The following is a 6000-nucleotide window of genomic DNA, read 5'->3' on the forward strand; positions in this document are numbered from 1 at the left end:
TTTCTTAAACAAATAATTACAAACAAACAATTATTATTTTTTTCAAATATATAAGATATTTCAACGATATTTTCAACGTAAAACGATTTTTTATATTTTCAAAAAATAAAAGTTTTTTTATTGTACGTCACTTACATAACATGCTGAATTTCAAATAGTTTTTCAAGTTAAGCAACAATGTACACGGAAAGTACTTGAATTTAGGTTAAGATAGTTTACAGGTTAGGTAAGATTAAGGTTAAGTCGTTTTTATTAAATTTTTGATTATGTTAGACAAATGCAATTAAGTATAGGTGAGTTGATTTAACACAAGATTTAAAAAACGTTATTTGTTTCGTTTGTACCTAAACATCCTAATTGTTAGGTTAGGTAAGATTGTAAGTTTATGTTAGACAACTGAAATTTTGTAGAATTTAGATTAGATTGGTCTGACAGAAAAATATGAAAAATTAAATAATTGTTATATATGGAAAAAAATGTATTTGAGATAATACAAAAATTTGTGCAAATAATTTGTACTACTTTGTACATTCGTTTAAGCTCTCGGAAGAATCTTGCATTTGTACAAAAATATATGTCTTTACTTTATGAATTCTAGATGTACGTTAGAAAGAAAGAGATAATTCGAGTATAAAAAAATCAAGTTTCAAATAATATAATAATTCTGTAACATTTTATTGAAATAACTCATAGTGAAGGAAATTACCAGTCGCTTTTGTAATTGAATAATATAATAGTATATCATTTAGTTTGCCATTTAGGTGCAAACAGGAAAGTAAATGCGACATTTAGCATTTCGTCTGCGCTGCTCACATGTGCGATTACGTGGATACACCCACGCATCCCGCCCACCCTTTGGCAGAACATAAAATCCGCCCTTCCTCCCCTCAACAACCATGAATTAGCATCCCACGCGTAAACTGTGAGCAGTAACCTTTAAAACAGCGCCCCCCACGCATCCCGACCGCCCTCGGAATCGCAATAAACTGGATGCTACAGAGATGGGTGCTGGAATAGGGGAGATGAGGGGGTAGAAAAAAGAGACTTTGTTCGAGAAAATGCCAATGCAGCAAAGCATGTTTATTTCAAACCCACCCCTCGACGACGTCTATTTATATTCCGCACCCCTGCGACAGATCAATGCTAATACATTTTACAAGAAAATATCCCTTCGTCGGTTGGTCTCGTTCAACCGAAACGGACGATATTTAATAATACTAAAAAAAAACAGAAGAAGAAGGGAAAAGTAGAAGGAAGAAACGAAACGAGCGAACGAAAATTCCCTAATTATCGCCGACTCAAACTGCGACGCGTCTTCGGAGCGAAGTAGAGTAGGGAGAAGGATGTTGGAAATTCAATTTCTGGATAATGAAATTTCAGCACCAACAACAGGGGCGTGGGAAGCGCTGAAAGAGGGTTAGAAGAAAAACGAGAGAGAGAGAGAGAGCAAAAAAAAAGTGTACGAGTGTAAACACATTCCGAACAATTTCCATTGACGAGGAGGTTGGGGAAAAAATACGAGACGGAATAAAAGTGAATCGAATATCGGCACGTCTCATTTTATTTTCTTTATACCATTTTCTTTAAATAGATGCACGAAGCTGTAACAAAAATATTATTGTTTTTTTTTTGGGTTACTGCACATTCGATTTAATGAAGGTGAAAAGATGCGCGCCTTTCAAAACATTCAATTTGCATAAAAAAAAATGGGGGCTATTGTCGTCGTTTCGCATGACGGAAGACAAAAATAACGAGGACAGGGAAAAGCAATTATCGAAGAAGTTTTAAAAGCTCATCAGTATATTAATAGTAAATTTATTATCCAAATATAACAAAAGGTAAACTAAAATGGTTCTATAGTCGTATTCATCACTTTTATATAGCTTTTAATAATGAATATCAATACTGACTTGGCCAGGGATCGTAAACCCGCGGCTCTGGAGCCGCATGCGCCTCTTTTGATAAGAAATTGCGGCTCCTTTTTATTTCACTTGTAAAAATAGCAATAGCTCTATGATTCTAAAAGTTTGCCTACACCTACTTTCCAAGTATCGTGTCAAATATCTTGTTTTACAAGTTCATATTTTTTAGAGTACCATGAGTGATCTTCTAAACTTTCAAGACTATTGAATACGCAATACTTTCCAAGTAACAAGTCATATACCACTTATATAATTGATACATATCTGCTTTGTCATAGTACTACTATTAATTTGTACATATAAACGATGATGAATAATGGCAAAAAATACCATAAAACTCATGAAATAATTTCAGATTTTCTATAATAAAAGTGTTGTAAATACTTGTATTCTACAAAAGAAGAAGGACAAGGAATTTTTAACTTAATATTCAGGACATTCATTTACTTGGCATAGGTTTATTTCAGAAATACTTAATACTTCTTGTACTACTTAGCAAGGTGAGTTTCTAGTAACACAAGTTACTTGGCAAGTACAATTAAATTGAAATCATTTTCATACTAAATTTAATACTCATCATGGATGAATATTGCCAAAAAAACACCATAAAACTTATGTACAAAAAACTTCAGTATTAGTATATACAAGTATTTACAACATTGTTTTGTAACATAATTTTCAGAACTATCATTTATTTATTACATTACTTGCAATACTCGTTTAAATTTGTCATCGATTCATTAAAAATTTGTTAAAAATAAAAAAGAGTAAAATTTTAAGTGATTTATAATGATGTGTAATTACTAATAAAAGATAAGCAAAGTTTGTTAAAAGATATAAATTAGATTCGTGTAATTTATACACTATTACAAATTGTAGATTATTTAATTGTGTAATAGGTGTTACTTGTTTGGTCTATAGACAATTAGGAAAAAAAGCTTTCAACAAATCGGTATAAACGAAAATCTTTGTTTTATTTTTATATATAATATGACGTTGGGACACCGAACAAACGGCCACAAGTCATATTATATAACGTAATCCGGGCATCAATCTTATACCAGCAACGCCCTGTCCTCCCCCATTAAATAAATATCTTCACATAGCAATGCTTTCCAGAGTGCGTGTCGCTTAATTCCCTAAAGGGTTCGGTGGAGACGAAGGCGGCGGCGGCGAAATCGCATGGGAAGCCAAGTATGATCAACCGAGGGATACACACACTAACCCCGTACGAACGGCCCATTTCTCACCCGAAAGGAAAACAACCCCACTCGAAACCCACGCTTTTTGTCTTGGATAACAACCGCATTTCGTTCGCAATAAATTAAGGCTCAACATTAAGCCATTTCACCACCGAGAAAATTACTTGTACATTTTATCAACCATAAAAAAAATAAGCATTTATCAACTTTTTTAAAGAAAATGAACCAATTTTTTTATAAGCCTGTTCTAATAAATGTGATAGAATAAATTATAAGAAGTATTATTTTTATAAATTTGAATATTAAAATATTCGCTACCCGAATTATACGTTAATTCGGTTAACCTACAATTCCATTTAAGAAATGTTTTAAGCTTTGTATCACCACCACAGTTAGTTCTCAACAGAAACTTCTTAGTCCGAATTGTTCGTTAATTGAACTGTACTAAAAAAAACATTTATAAAAAGAAAAAAATGTAATGTATACATCTAACGCTACGCTACTAATTTTAATACTGTACCAAAAAAATATCACTTATTTTGCTTCTTATTGTGTTTGTTTTCTAGACTAACTAAAAAGCATAGGATTTCAGAAAAAAAAATTAAAAAAATATAAAATTCGAAACTAAATAAAAAAATTTGTTTCTATTGTAACAAAATAATATTCATTTTATTAATTGAACGTTGCAATAAACAATATCATTATAATAGAAATATGGAACATCGGATTTTAACGAGTTTATCGGATTGTCCTTTGTTCCGCGCACGTTTTCAGTTTTAATTGGAATTTGTATCATTAAATTTCGATGTAATTAACAGAAATTCATGAATTATTTCTATTGTTTTGAGCGAGGTTAAACTGGGTACAAAATAAATGATTGTGAAATAAAAAAAATAAATAAAACAAGATACAGAGCAAAGTGCGAAATTTATTGTTTGCGCATTAATCTTCTTTACAAAAGTACCCGGAGAGAAAGGTAAAAGGTAATGCGAAAAGAACGTCTCTTCTGTTCCGCATTATATATTAAAACCTTTTATCCTTCGCACACACTCACGTACAAATATATCCAGGCACGAGGAGAGAGAATGCGAGAGAAGGGTAAGAAAATAGGAAACGTCTTTGGGCTCAAACATTCCCTCGCAGATACACACAGAAGTACGTCGTTATCGCAAAATATATTTCCTCGCAGCGGCGCTCCTCCAAAGGATAACACAAAGGATTTTACAACTTCCACGGAGAGGATTATCTCCGGCTACGATATGTTTTCTTTACAATCCGATCCAATAATCCCTTTTCAATCTTTTATATTAATAACCGCAATTCAATTACAGCGAAATCCAATCCGCAAATACAAGTTCTTTTTCATTATAAAATATTATATTTATAAAAATAAGTTTATTGAAATATACAAAGCGTAGTATAAAAAAAAATTACTTGCGCATGTAATCTTATATGAACAAAAAGACATGTATTTTAGATCTTTTGGTTGCTTAATCTTATTTTAGTTGGTACACTTGTCTATTGGGATTTTTACTTGTACAAGTAAACATAAATGAACAACATGTAGACATATGTTAGACCTGTCAACTCAACAGACTAAATAATAATTTATGTGTTTTTGTTGTTTAAATAAAACTTAGTAAGTTACAAATTAATAAATTATTTAAAAAACATTGATTAATGAGAATAATAATATCATATACATAAGTATTCAACTGTAATTTAATTATAAATTTAAATATTTTACTAATCATTTTTCTTAATTACATAATTATTTTTACGCATTTAAAATGCGCTGATGTTTTCTTTTGTGTGTTGATGATTACAAAGGCAAAAGTTAACCTAATCTAGATCTTTTGTTCAAAGAATTAACAATGAAGCCGGTCTTGTAATGCGCACATTATAAATGATGCATGCACAAGGGTTCAGTAAGCACACCATACCAATATTAATGACAGCGATTATATAGACTTAACGTGGATCAATCTCATCACAAAGAATATTAATTTTAAGCGTTCTCCAACATGCCAATAGGTCGTGCCCCAAAATATGGAGATGCCGTGAATACAATTACGAACTTCCAAAAAACGAACGTAAAGAAGCTCACCTAATTCCCTGTTAACGACGGTAATTAAGATAATGACTCATGAATCAATTAAGACAACAATAGTTAATTAATAGGCACGAAATGCATTCATTCAAACCGACACACAAAAATCGTTATGTTGTAACAGATAATTTAATTATATTTATTTTTAATTAATGTTTTATTTAGAGTATACGTAACAACATTTGTAGTTAATAGTAATTAATATAATGAAACATTTATCAAACAACTTATTGATAAATTATTGGGGCGACATCTATATTGTAAAAATGTTACTATCATTTTGTAAAAACTAAATTGAAATATTTTATTTGATATTGCAGGTGAATATTTTACAATTATTTTCTTTTTATATAATAGTAATAATTTATTAATGTAAGTAAAATAAATGTTTAAACATAACATTTTAGTAAATTATTGTGACGCCATCTATGATAAAAACATGTTACAAATATGTAAAATAAACAATTATGTAACATTTTCTTTAAGTATTGTAATTATTTATTAATATAAGTGAAATAATTACATAATAATAACAAAATTTGGTAAAATATTGTTACGCCATCTATGATCCAAGTATGTTACTATTATTTTGTAAAAAGCATATAGTGGCCCCACCCTACATCATTAATCATTTGTACTTCACGAAGGAGAAGAAAAAAAGGAAATATTGATTTTCCGTGATTTAGTGTGGTTCCACTTGGTCCGAGAGGAAACTAATTTGTTTTATTCTCTTGTTTTGTGTTCCGGTTCCTTTTATGGGTCTTTT

The 6000-nt window shown here is 30.6% G+C and overlaps 1 protein-coding gene across 3 annotated transcripts in view; it reads right to left on the minus strand.

Moving 5' to 3' along the window:
- LOC108557123 (syntaxin-1A) overlaps window positions 1-6000 on the minus strand; it is a 61969-nt gene that overhangs the window by 20698 nt on the left and 35271 nt on the right. The gene's annotated exons all lie outside the window — the stretch shown is intronic.

The sequence above is a fragment of the Nicrophorus vespilloides genome, unplaced genomic scaffold, assembly GCF_001412225.1.
Source record: "Nicrophorus vespilloides isolate i.1.1-1 unplaced genomic scaffold, Nicve_v1.0, whole genome shotgun sequence".
Classification (NCBI taxonomy): Eukaryota; Metazoa; Arthropoda; class Insecta; order Coleoptera; family Silphidae; genus Nicrophorus; species Nicrophorus vespilloides.